Below are 12952 nucleotides of genomic sequence, written 5' to 3' on the forward strand. Positions count from 1 at the left end.
CTAAGCTGGAATGCCTTCAAATACTGTAGAAAGGAGAAAAGTTAGACTTACCAAAACTCTTTCCCTTTCTCTTCTATTTTGATCCTTAAATGATGGAAATATATGTCCACTGTGCTGATGACAAAGGACAGAATAATGGAACCTGGGACTGGAACTTGAAAAAAATTTTTCAGTATAGAGTTTCTGGTTAATCATTGTCTCTCTGTTGTATGATATAGGTGACACCTAGCACACAACTCTCTCTTTTTTCTTCTTAATATAAGCCCTTTTAGTCCAGAGAATCATAATATATCTAGTCCTCAAGGGGAGATTTTGATTTTTTTAAGCCAGTTGGGGAATGCCTTTCCTTAATCTAGAGATGGGTGTGTGAATTAAATTTTTTCAATCACATTGAAAAGAAGGAATATTTTCTAGTTTTTTTAAAAGATTTTATTTATTTATTCATGAAAGACACAGAGAGAGGCAGAGACACAGGTAGAGAGAGAAGCAGGCTCCATGCAGGGAGCCCAAAGTGGGACTTGATCCCAGGACTCCAGGATCATGCCCTGAGCCGAAGGCAGACGGTTAACCACTGAGCCACCCAGGCATCCCTATTTTCTAGGTTTAAGGGAGAAATCTCCACTTTCCTCTCCTGCTAGCATAAATAAGAATTAATATTGCTCAGGTTATCATTAACAGCCATCTCAAGACCACAAGGCCAGCCAGCCTTAGGGGATAGCTGAGGACAGCAGAGGAGAAAGAAAAAAAGGATCTAGATCCTTGATTATATTAAACTTTTCATTATTATCCACTTGGAGCCCACCCTACCTCTGGACTTGCAGTTCTATTAGATAATAAATTTCTTTGTTGGTTTAGCCACTTTGAGTTGGGGGTTTTCTGTCATCAGCAGCTCTAATATTCTAACAGATAACATGAGGGATCAATGCTCACTGTCAGGATGCTATTTAAACTTCAGCTGAACTTTATTCTCAAATGTAAAGCATCTCAAAGGCCTGTGGAATTTCATCTCTAGTTTCCTGGGCAACTATCACATGTCACTCATGGATGTTCTGAAGCACACAGGTAATATTCCATCTCATCACTTCAATTTTAAATCTGGAGAAAGACAAATGAAATGGGTGCCAATAAATCCTCAAGGCTGCAGAGATAAAAGAAAAGAATGAAAATCCAGGAAGCAAAGGCAAGTAAACAATCCACTCTGCTGCTATCTAATCTCCCCTCTTCTACTCTGTTTTCATTTCTCCTTTTTAATGCTGCCATGAGCAATTCAAAATTAGATACAAATTTTCTTGGAGGTTAAGTCCTTTTTTCTGCATTAGTTTCCAGGACATGCTTGACCCTTCCATACAGGAAACACCACCTCCTGCAGAGAAAAGAGTCAACAATTCCAAATTCATCATCTAAGATCTTTGCACTCTTTGTTCCCACATCATAAAGATAAAATTCAGTCTTCGATCTAAACAGCTTTAACACGCTTTAATATAAATCATTTAAATGCTAATATTCTAACTCTAAACATCTCTTCAATAGGGCTGAATTATATACTAAATGATGGAAATAAAATTGAAAGATAAACTTTTGTCAAGTTTTATAATGCTGTTTTTCATCATAGGCAATAAGTTGGAGATCATTTCAAGCCGTGGCTGGTAGTTTTGTTCATAGTTGCTTCAGATAGTAACCAAATGAGATTTTTATGTATGTCACTGAAGAAATCCCATGACACAAACTTTCAGAAGATCCAAGGCCTTGGCATACCTAAGAACTATTGAGCTGGAAACCCAGAGAATTAGAGTCATCCTCTTCACCTGAAATGTTCCCTGGCTCCACACTGGCTTCTTGGCCTCCACTTCTTGCCTGCTACCATCTCCTGTCCACATGGTAGCCAAGTGCTCCTGTTAATTATAAAACAGAACATCATCTCTGCCCAAAGCCTGCAACAACTTTTTATCTCAGACGACTATGACCATCAAGGCTCCATGGACTCTGACGTTCCTGCTAACCTGTTTGACTTTATATCCTGCCCTATTTTCCTTCTCAGAATCAACCCCCTCCACTCTGGCCTTCTTGATGTTGCAAATGCCAAGCATGCTTCCATTCACTGCCTAGAGGAATGCTTGCATATCCTCTGTCTATTGGCTCTGGCTTACCCACATCAATCAAGTTACTACTAGAATGTTCCCTTACCTATTCAGATACCTTGCTATTCCCTGCTCACTATACTAATAGCACCTTTTCATCATGCCCTATCCCCTCACCCTATTTTCTTATTTGTTTTTTTTCCACAGTATTTGTCATCACTAGACCTATTAAATAGTTTATCACCTGCCATTCCCAATTAGAATACAAACCCCATCATATTAGGAACTTCTCTTTATTCATCACTGTTTCCCAGCTCCTCGACCAGTGCCTGGCACTTGGGAGGAGCTAAAGAACTATCAAATAAGTGAATGAACTTTAATTTCTGTAAAAGTTGTAAAGACTATTCACAACATCCAAATAGAATACTGTTTTAATGAAAGCCATTTTATCCTTTAATTCTGCATAATGAGATTATTTCTTGTGCATTTGGTTTTTAAAAGGCATTTATTTTAAAAGGGAAGTATATATTCATTATAGAGAAATATGTATGTGCACACGTGTGTAAAAATGCAAAAGAAGGAAAACAAAATGTAGCTGCAATTTCACCCCTAGAGAGACAATCACTATTACAAACTATAAAGGAGAAGCTATTTTCATTTCTTGGGGAACAATTTAAATTAATATTTTTACTCCACGAATTGAAATAATTTGAATTGTTGTTAAGAAACAGAGCCAAAGACCCTACAGAATCACCAACTCTGTCTCGCAGGTTAGCTTGATCATTCACAAAGAATACACATTCAGATTTTCTCGACTGGGAGAAGACTGAAATCTCCTTATATTTGAACCATTACCAGTTATAACACTTTTCTAGAAAGTAGACTTTAAAAAAAAATCAATAAAACATCAAGGTGTGAAAACAAAACTAACAAAAATGCAGGATTTCATTCAAATACAGTTATAAGTGGGGCAAAATAGTATTTGCCCTCCCAAATGCCTCTATACTAGAATCAATTAAAATATCCCTTTTCTAGGAAGCTCAAGGCCCTACACCTTTGTTCAACATATTGCTATCTACAAACCAATTACAATTTGATATATTATATATAATATATATAAAATGAAATGAAATTTACATTATGTCTTTTCTGGCACTGTGGCCACAGCTTTCAATTTTTATGTAATTGACTATGTCGTGATCGTTTGGATGTTCCTTTAAGTATATATAGCTCACATAGTATATATAGCTCACATTTCCATGATGTCAATACTGTAGTCAGATTTTAACCTTTGACTTCATCTACCTAAGTAAGAAAATTAAAACTTTAAAATGAATTAATCTCCATTTATCCGTCAAAGTAAGTTCAAATTATGTATTTTCAAGTTACATATGTTATAATGGTTTCAGACATTTGTTTCATTTAAATATTCAAATAATTTTGTAACAGATGTTTTTAAGCACCATGATTTTTTGTTGTTGACATTCCTAAATATATGCATTTGCCTATAATACCCTATTAATAATACTCCTTATGGAGGACTTCTTAAAATGTTACTGGGAAAAACAACAAAAGGAGACATGACATGTTGACATGCAGCATCAGTAGCATAGGAAAGACTGCTCCCATACTAGGGATAGTGTGCTCTAACTGAATTGGTCCCAAGTTGAAGAGTTGGAATGTTCTTTGACTTTTATCGATTTGGAGAATTTGTTTTCCAAAAATTTTTTAAATAAATTTATCTTTTATTGGTGTTCAATTTGCCAACATACAGAATAACACCCAGTGCCCATCCCATCAAGTGCCCACCTCAGTGCCCGCCACCCAGTCACCCCCACCCCCCGCCCTCCTCCCCTTCCACCACCCCTAGTTCATTTCCCAGAGTTAGGAGTCTTTCATGTTCCGTCTCCAAAATTTAATTGCAACCTCCATCTTACTAATATTCAATCCTCTTATAGAATAGGAAAACCCAGAAATGCACAGAGCACGGTTCTGTTTCATACGCTTAAAAGCCAAAAATTTAGCCCCAGGTACTAGAGAAGTATGCCATCTAAAACCGTTGAGCAAATGAATGAAAAATTTAGGTTAAGGCTTGAGCCTCCTTTATGTACTTTATCATGACATTACAGGAATATGTTGTACTTCCAATTCCTCAAATGGATGCCACATGAGAAACTGTTGTCCAAGAGCATCTAAAGTTTAGTGATGACATTGACTAAGAGTATGCATAAATTTAATACCCTTATATATTAAACTTGTATATATTGGTTGATGCCTACTTCATGTTAAGCAATTCTTTAGGGACAAGGAGACCAATGTCCTGTCACTCAATGAGCTTATATCCAATCCATCTCACAAAATCCAAAGGTTTAACCAATACACACCAGACTTCTTAGAGTAAAGAGGTGTTTTCAGAGGACTAACTCACATAAGAAAACGAACTATAATGTATTCATACTTGTACCATAAACATTTTTCCTAAGCATCACCCAGAGGTGCTTATAAAAATGCAGATTCTTTGGCCAACTTATCACTGAATTGGTCAGAATATAGCCCAGATATGCACTCTATTGTCAAGAACTGGAAATGAGCAGCAAAGGGATTAAAAGAAATTTCCCAAACTCTCTCCTCTCCCCTCTCCATGCCTTTGTCAGCCTGAATCCCAGCCCCTCTGATGCCTCTCCTCCTTCTACCTCACAGAGCTGAAAATGTTGTTCAGCTTGATGTAATCATGATAACTATAATCGTACAAATTGCATATTCCACGCAGCGTGGTGCCGCACAGAGAATTGATGGCCTTGTGCAGGGCAGTCATGTATCAAAGCTGCGGGACCTGTGTAGAATTCAGGAAATGCCAGTGCTCTCCTTCAGTTTATGTTCCCTGTAACCTTGCGGTCTCTCTCAGTTGGTGTACCAGAGAGCAGGTAATCCATCAAAAGAGAAACATCATAAACTACCCTTCGTCCTCCAAAGTACCTTTTTCCTCCCCTCCACCTTCTGATTTCAAAATCAAAGTTGGAAAGAGTTTTGAAGTACTGTGGAATGCTCAGGGCTCTCAGAATCCCAGAGTTTAGGTGCTCAGCCTGTCCCAATTGAGTTTTTATCTCTTTGGAGAGATTTCTGCTCTCAAGACACTGGACTGTTCCAGAGAGCAATCATGAATTCCACAGAAATTGCATCGCAGGTAAGGATGCTTTTCTAGCAGATTGTCAAGTAGTCTGGTTCAACTCACAAGACCTGTGCTCCAGTCTGAATATGCCAGCACTTTGGCACAGTAGCTTTATATATGTGAGTGCGGGAGTGTATGTATTGATCTTTTCTTTGTCCTTTGGAAAGGGGAACGGTAAGGTCCCAAAGAGACATACAGGAAAAAAAAGGGAGCATCTATCATAGAAATATGAAAATTGAAACAATTTCTGGTGTTCTTAGCAGTTTGCAGCAGGCACAAACCTCATTATTTATGCAGCTATTTATTGGCTTCCCAGTGATCCTCAGAGCAGGACCCATCACTGCCCAGGGACACAGAATTCTGTAGTTTTTGAAAGCAATAGAGACCCTTATAAGTTTATTTGGATATAAAGCCCAACCATTTTACTGGAAGTGTTTCCATTTTTTATGCATGTTGAATCTTCTAATAGACTGTCTCATGTTCTCTGCTCTCTTTAATTCAATATTCTATCACTTTCATTTTCTAGGTCATTCTCAAAGAAAGTAAAATTATTATGCTATGCTTGATGTATAACAATCAAAATGGGCATTGAACACTCATATCCTAACATACCTTCAGCTTAGTATTTGTGGACCAAAGATTGGTTTTTTGTTTGTTTTATTGGAAATAATTGACATATATCTTTGTATAAGGTGTACAGCATGATGCTCTGATTTATATATACTGTGAAATGATTACCATGAGAGAGATTCAGCTAACATCCATCTTCTCAGATAGATACAATAAGAAGAAAAGAAGGTTTAAAGAAGGAAAAGAAATTCTCCTTGTGAGGAGAACTATTATACTCTTAACAACTTTCCTCTATATCAGATAGAGGGGTTAGCAATAGTTATATCATGACGTACATTATATCCCGAGCACTTGTTTATCTTATACCTGGAAATTTGCAACTTCTGACTACCTTCCTCCAATTCCCTCCACCCCTACCCTCTGCCACCCGTAAACACTTAAATCTGATCTTTTTTTCCCCTGTAAGTTTGGTTAGGGTTTTGCTTTTAGATTCTACATATAAGTGAAATCATATAGTATTTGTTTTTCTCTGTCTGACTTATTTCACTTGTCATAATGCCTTCAAGTTCCATCCATGTCAACTGGAGGGTGTTATGCTGAGTGAAGTAAGTCAATCGGAGAAAGACAAACATTATATGGTCTCATTCATTTGGGGAATATAAAAAAATAGTAAAAGGGATTAAAGGGAAAGGAGAGAAAATGAGTGGGAAATATCAGTGAGGGAGACAGAGCATGAGAGACTCCTAACTCTGGGAAACAAACAAGGGGTGGTGGAAGGGGAGGTGAAGGGTGATGGGGTGACTGGGTGACGGGCACTGAGGGGGGCACTTGACGGGATGAGCACTGGGTGTTATGCTATATGTTGGCAAGTTGAACTCCAATTAAAAAAAAGTTCCATCCATGGCGTTGCAAATGATAAGATTTTCTTGCATTTTTAGTGGCTGAATAATACTCCATAATACCACAACTTCTTTATCCATTCACCCATTAATGGACACTTAGTTTGTTTCCATGTTGGCTCTCGTAAATAACGCTGCTACTATGAAGATAGGGGTGCGGAGATCTTTTTGAATTAGTGTTTTTGTTTCATTTGAATGTATTTCCAAATGTGGAATTTCCAGAGTTCTGTTTTTGATTTTTTTGAGGATCCTCCATACTGTTTTCTAGAGTGGCTGCACCAATTTACATTCTCACCAATAGTGCACAAGGGTTCCTTTTTCTCCACATTCACACCAACATTTGTCATCTCTTGTCTTTTTGATCATGAGCATTCTAATAGGCATGAGGTGACATCTTACTGTTTCAATTTGCATCTCCCTAGTGACTACTGATGCTGAGAATCCAAACATTGATTTTATTGGTCATTTGTCAAAATGGATGAAGTCCTTATTCCATCGTCACTCTCCTAAGAAAACCAATGATACCATTTTATATGAAAGCAATGCAAACCAAGGAAAATTTTAGTTTATTACGGAAACAAATCTATTTATCAACTCTGTTGAGAGGACACTATCTTATAGTTAACACATTTTAATTCTACACTATATATAATTTACATATGAGGTATATTTAATATTTTAAAAATGTATGGGCACGTTTTTCTCCCAATAGAAACTAATCATCCCTGCTTTTAAAAGACACAAGTGACCCTCCCCCAAAGCAACTCTTTTATTCCCTATCCAGAGGTAGCCCATTACTTTTCTTTTGATAGTTTTATCATGTATGTCAATATTACTAAGTAATATAGTATCTTATTTTATGTTTTTTAAATTTATATAAACGAAATCATGAACTCATTTTTCCATTTACTTAATATAATTTGTGACATTCATTTACTTGATAGAATAAACTGTATTTTCACTGCTGAATACTAGTTTATTGTACAAATATCACACTTTTTATTCAATTTTTAGTTAGTGGACATTTAAAGTGCCTCGAGTTTTTTTTTGGTTTTTGTTATTAAAAATTGGTTAGGAAAAAAAAATAAAAAAAAAATAAAAATTGGTTAGGGGGCTTGTGGGTGGCTCAATGGTTGAGCGTCTGCCTTTGACTCAGGTCATGATCCGGGGTTCTGGGATGGAGTCCCACCTCGGGCTCCCCATGGGGACTCTGCTTCTCCCTCTGCCTATGTCTCTGCCTCTCTCTCTGTGTATCTCATGAGTAAATAAACAAAATCTTTTAAAAAATAATTAATAAAATTAAAAAATTATTTGTTCTTTTCATAATTGTTCTATGTAAATAAAACCTAGATTTTAATGAATTGTTATTCCTCAAGGGAATTGACTACACTGTCAATAGCTTGATGATTCTTAGGAAGTAGGCCATGGATATCTCTTCAGCTTTGATTGGGGGAATTTTCATGGAGTTTTGTGAGGCAGGTCCCTTTTCTTTTCCGCCCCCATTTTTGCAGTCAGGACACAGCTTCTCATTCTCAACTATCATCTCTGCTTCACTCAGAATTCCCAACACAATAAAAAACAAAACAAAACAAAACAAAACAAACAAACAAACAAAACCTCATTTCATATAAGAAATGAGAGCATGTCCTGGCAATCATAAAGAAAACAGTAAGGAATTCTGTTCTCTCTACTACTTATTATCTCATATTGAGTACATTAAGATACGTGTTTTTACTTGAAATATTTGTGAAACTTGTTGACAAATTTCTGCTTAGAAAACTTCTGTCAATGTAAGTTCCTCAGCACCATGCATCCATTTCTGATTTATTTAGCCTGTGCTCCTCTCTTGGGTGTCTGCTGCATCTCCATGTGGCTCATCTGCCTTTCCTCCCTTGGCTACTGAGCTTTACGGACCATTTCAAGAATTTTATTACTACTGCAAGGATGGAACATATTGCTTTATCAGTCACCCTCTCAGTCAGACAACACTATTACTTGTCTAGTCCCTGCACTACTGAATCTCACAGATGAGATGGTAATAGGATGCTCTCCATCCTCCTCCCACCACATTTCACCAGGAAGAAATAGAGTCCTCACACCTGAACATTTCATATATAGTTCTATTTACCCTGATCTTAATGGTTCATAAAAGGCTGTGGAACCTGATTACTGGTTACCAATCCTGTCTTCGCTATGAATTCTTAATCAAATTAGTTAACCTAATGCTGCTTCAAATTGCTTATCTGGAAAATAGAATATAAAATAATACTGCATCGATACTGTTAATTTTTTTGCCAAGAACTACTCAATTATGTCCTTGTACTGAGAAAGCAGCCAGTGGTGATTAAGTTCACCAAATGAGCACATCTATGTTCCAATAAAACTTTACTTCTGAAAACAAGCAATGGACCAGATTTGGCTCACAAGCCATAATTTGCTGTCTCCCAATCTAACTGACCTAGTATAGGAAAAGCTGGGCGGCTTATAAAGAAGTGCAATGGTTAGTTTGATTTTTTCTCAGATTCATGAGTCTTCTAATTTTTCTTTTTTGAAGTTTTTTGTATGTTAGTGAAATGAGAAGTATTATGAAGCATACACCTCCAAATATCAAGCAATCAACATAAAAATAATGTCTATTATACCATAATATGGTTGTATTGGTGGATGAGATACCGTACAAAGTTTTCATTGCACAGGAAAACCAAAATAGCAAAATATTTTCGGATTTTTGCCTTCCAAAACCTCTGAAATAATATAGCTTATTTAGATGATTGATTTAGATATCCTACTCATACATTCAAAGCATGACATTATAAATCACATCTTTTCATTTGAAAGGAGTAAATGATATTCCTATTTTGATGTGATTTATTATTCTGAGGTTGAACACAATGTGACTTTAATCTGTAAAGTGTGAAGGTGTATTAGAATGTGTTATTAAAGTCACAAAAGTTGGCTATAGCTATTATTTGGTTCTTTGAAAAACAGCAACAGTTTGGTTTTTTTTTAGATGCTTTAAGTTAGTATTGATTTTAAAGCTGCGATAACATAGGCCATCATAAGACGTGCTATACTGATGGATCCATCTAGTAACAAGTTTACCCTTTCATTTTAGTAAGAAGTGGCTTTGGGGCAGAGAACTGGTTTTGCTGCTTCGTTCTTCTTCATGACAAGAATTGGATGTAGATCTAAAGAAAGAAAAATCACTTGGCAGATGTTGAAACTCTACAAACATGTATTTGGAGAAAATAAAAGCTGATCATCTCATTACAACCATTTTTATACATTTTCATGGAAATTACTACTATTTCAGAAAAGTCACGTCTTATTATTTCACTTGTATTTGCATTCAATCTCCAGATATCCCTTGTTCAGCAGCTTATTTAGTTTTCCTAATCATATTTACGGCAGATCATGTATATTCTTTGTTTTCTTGGTATTTGTAAACTGTACCAGATTTTGCATGTATATCTAGATTTTGATTTATTTGATCGTTTTTTTGAGATACGACTGACATTTTAAATTATATTAACTTCAGGTGTATAACACAATGTTTCATAATCATATATACTGCAAAATGATCACCACTATGTCTAGTTAACATTCACTATGTGATTACAAATTTTTTCTTCTGATGAGATCTTTTAAGATCCAATTTCTAAGCAACTTTCGAATATGCAATACAGTAATTAAATATAGTAACTATGCTGTACATTACATCCTAGCACTTATTTATTTTATAACTAGAAGTGTTAATCTTTTGACCGTTTTCACCCATTTTGCTCAATCTCTGCCTCTGGCAATCACCAAACTATTCTCTATATCTATAATTTCAGAGGTTTTTTTGTTTTTGCTTTGTTCTGACTTTAGATTCCACATATAAGTGATATTATACAGTACTTATCTTTTTCTGTCTGATTTATTTCATTCAGCATAACACCCTTGAGGTCTGTTGATGTTGTTGCAAATGGCAAGATTTCATTCTTTTTTATAGCTGAATAATATCCCATCACATATATTCTATATCTAGATATATAAGTATATATTTATAGATGTATAAAATAGTTATATTTAGATATATGAATCTAGATATATATATAAAATCACATTTTCTTTATGCATTCATCCATCAATGGACACTTAGGCTATTTCAACATCTTGGCTATTGTAAATAATGCCGCAATAAACCTGGGAGTGTAGATAATTTTTAAAAGTAGTTTTCCATTTCCTTTGTATAAATGCCCAGAATTGGAACTATTGAATCATATGATAGTTTTATTTTTATTTTTTTGAGAAACTTCCATATGGTTCTCCACAGTGACTACATCAATTTACATTCCCACCAACAGTGCATAAGACTTCCTTCCCTCTTCTCCATATTCTTGCCAAAACTTATTATTTCTTGTCCTTTTTATAATAGCAATTCTAATAAGTGTGAGGTAATATCTCATTGTGGTTTTTATTTGCATTTCCCTGATGATTGGTGATGTTAAGCACCTTTTCATTGGCCATCTGTATATCTTCTTTGGGAAAATGTCTATTCAGATCCTCCGGCCATTTGTTAAAGTGTATTATTTGTTTGTTTGTTGGTGTTGTTATTGAGTTGTTTTATTTTTATATTTTTGGTATTAACCTCTTGATAGATATATCATTTGCAAATATTTTCTTCCATTCATTATGTTGCTTTTTCATTTTGTTGATGGTTTCCTTTGCTTTATAGAAGCTTTTTGGTTTGATTGAGCTCCACCTGCTTATTTTTGCTTTTGTTCCCTTTGCTTTTGGTGTCAAATCCAAAAACGTATTGCCAAGATTGATGTCAAGGAGCTTATTGCCTGTTTTCTTCTAGGAATTTTATGGTTTCAGTCTTACACTCCTGTTTAATTCATTTTGAGTTGATTTCTGTGTATGGTATATGCTATTTATTTATGTTTATTTTTAATTTTATCCATGTCTATTACATAAATGATTTTGAATGACTTACAAATCTGTTGTTTTTTAATTTTTAGTTTTCTATTGAGATATAATTGACAGGCAACATCGTATAAGTCTAAGTGCACAATGTGCTGATTTGATACATTTATAGATTGCAATATGATTATTACCATAATGTTAGCCAACACCTCTATCACATCATATAATTATAATTTCTTTTTCTATTGTTTTTTAAAACAAACTCTTATTAAATATCATGGCACACAAGCCATTGTGCTTATAAAAATTAAATGTAGGAGGAAGACAAAAAAAGAAATAATTCTTTCAGAAACTTGGCCACAGTTATTATTATATTTGAACACTCAATTTTGTTTTGAACATGGTGGGAATCAAAGCAGAAATGGAACCATGGTGGTTTATGTGTTTCTCACTAGAAGATAAAAAGAAATACCAAGTTCTATAGAATAGATACATTTTCTTAGAATTATATACTAAGAGAACTTTGACAGGTATTTTCAGAAGATGAAAAATAAATGTCTAAGTTTTAACTCTTTCTTACTTGATCTTACTAAAAGCCAAGAAAAAGTATAAGCACATAATTCAGTGGACTGTGAGCTCAATCAATAAAGTCTAGATATGTTTTCTGCTTATCTGAAATGATTCAAGGATACAACTTGGAAAATAAAACAAGATAAATCAATGGATAATAGTCTTCATAGCTTTTACTTAATATACCTAATTCATAAATTCTTTCCTATATATCAGTGATGAGCACCTTGCCAAATGTGGATAAATTTATTATCACTGTACGATTATATAGTCTTTCTTGTGTTAAAAATCCAGAATTAGGGACACCTGGGTGGCTCAGCAGTTGAGCATCTGTCTTTGGCTCAGGGCGTGATCCCGGATTCCTGGGATCGAGTCCCACATGGGGCTCCCTACAGGGAGCCTGCTTCTCCCTCTGCCTATGTCTCTGCCTCTCTCTGTGTGTCTCCCATGAATAAATAAATAAAATCTTTTAAAAAATCCAGAATTATCTTTGTGTAACACAGTGACTTAAAACTATTAAACTTAAGTCCATTAAATGTGTTTACAGTTTGTGTGTGTGTGTGTGTGTGTGTGTGTGTGTGTAAATGCCAGGAACTCTTGAAAATAAAGCCAGAGTCTAAATTTTTGTCAGCTAAAATATCTTCTGTGACAAGGAGAATCTTTTCTCAGAAATTTGAAGAAGACTTTTATCATAAGCCAATCCCTCAGATTTATTTTAGGAGTTCCAATCCATGATACTATGCAATATATCTATT

The 12952-nt window shown here is 35.2% G+C and overlaps 1 long non-coding RNA gene across 2 annotated transcripts in view; it reads right to left on the bottom strand.

Annotated features, from left to right (window-relative positions):
- Positions 1-547: 547 nt before the first annotated feature.
- Positions 548-12952, bottom strand: part of LOC102156904 — a 336233-nt gene continuing 323828 nt past the window's right edge. The window contains exons 9-10 of one of the 2 annotated variants that reach the window (XR_005383242.1): positions 1756-1892; positions 548-1363 (exon numbers count right to left, since the gene is read on the bottom strand). This is a non-coding gene — a long non-coding RNA (uncharacterized LOC102156904). The remainder of the gene's footprint in view (positions 1364-1755; positions 1893-12952) is intronic. The other variant, XR_005383243.1, reaches the window with a different exon arrangement.

This window comes from Canis lupus, chromosome 33, assembly GCF_011100685.1.
Source record: "Canis lupus familiaris isolate Mischka breed German Shepherd chromosome 33, alternate assembly UU_Cfam_GSD_1.0, whole genome shotgun sequence".
Classification (NCBI taxonomy): Eukaryota; Metazoa; Chordata; class Mammalia; order Carnivora; family Canidae; genus Canis; species Canis lupus.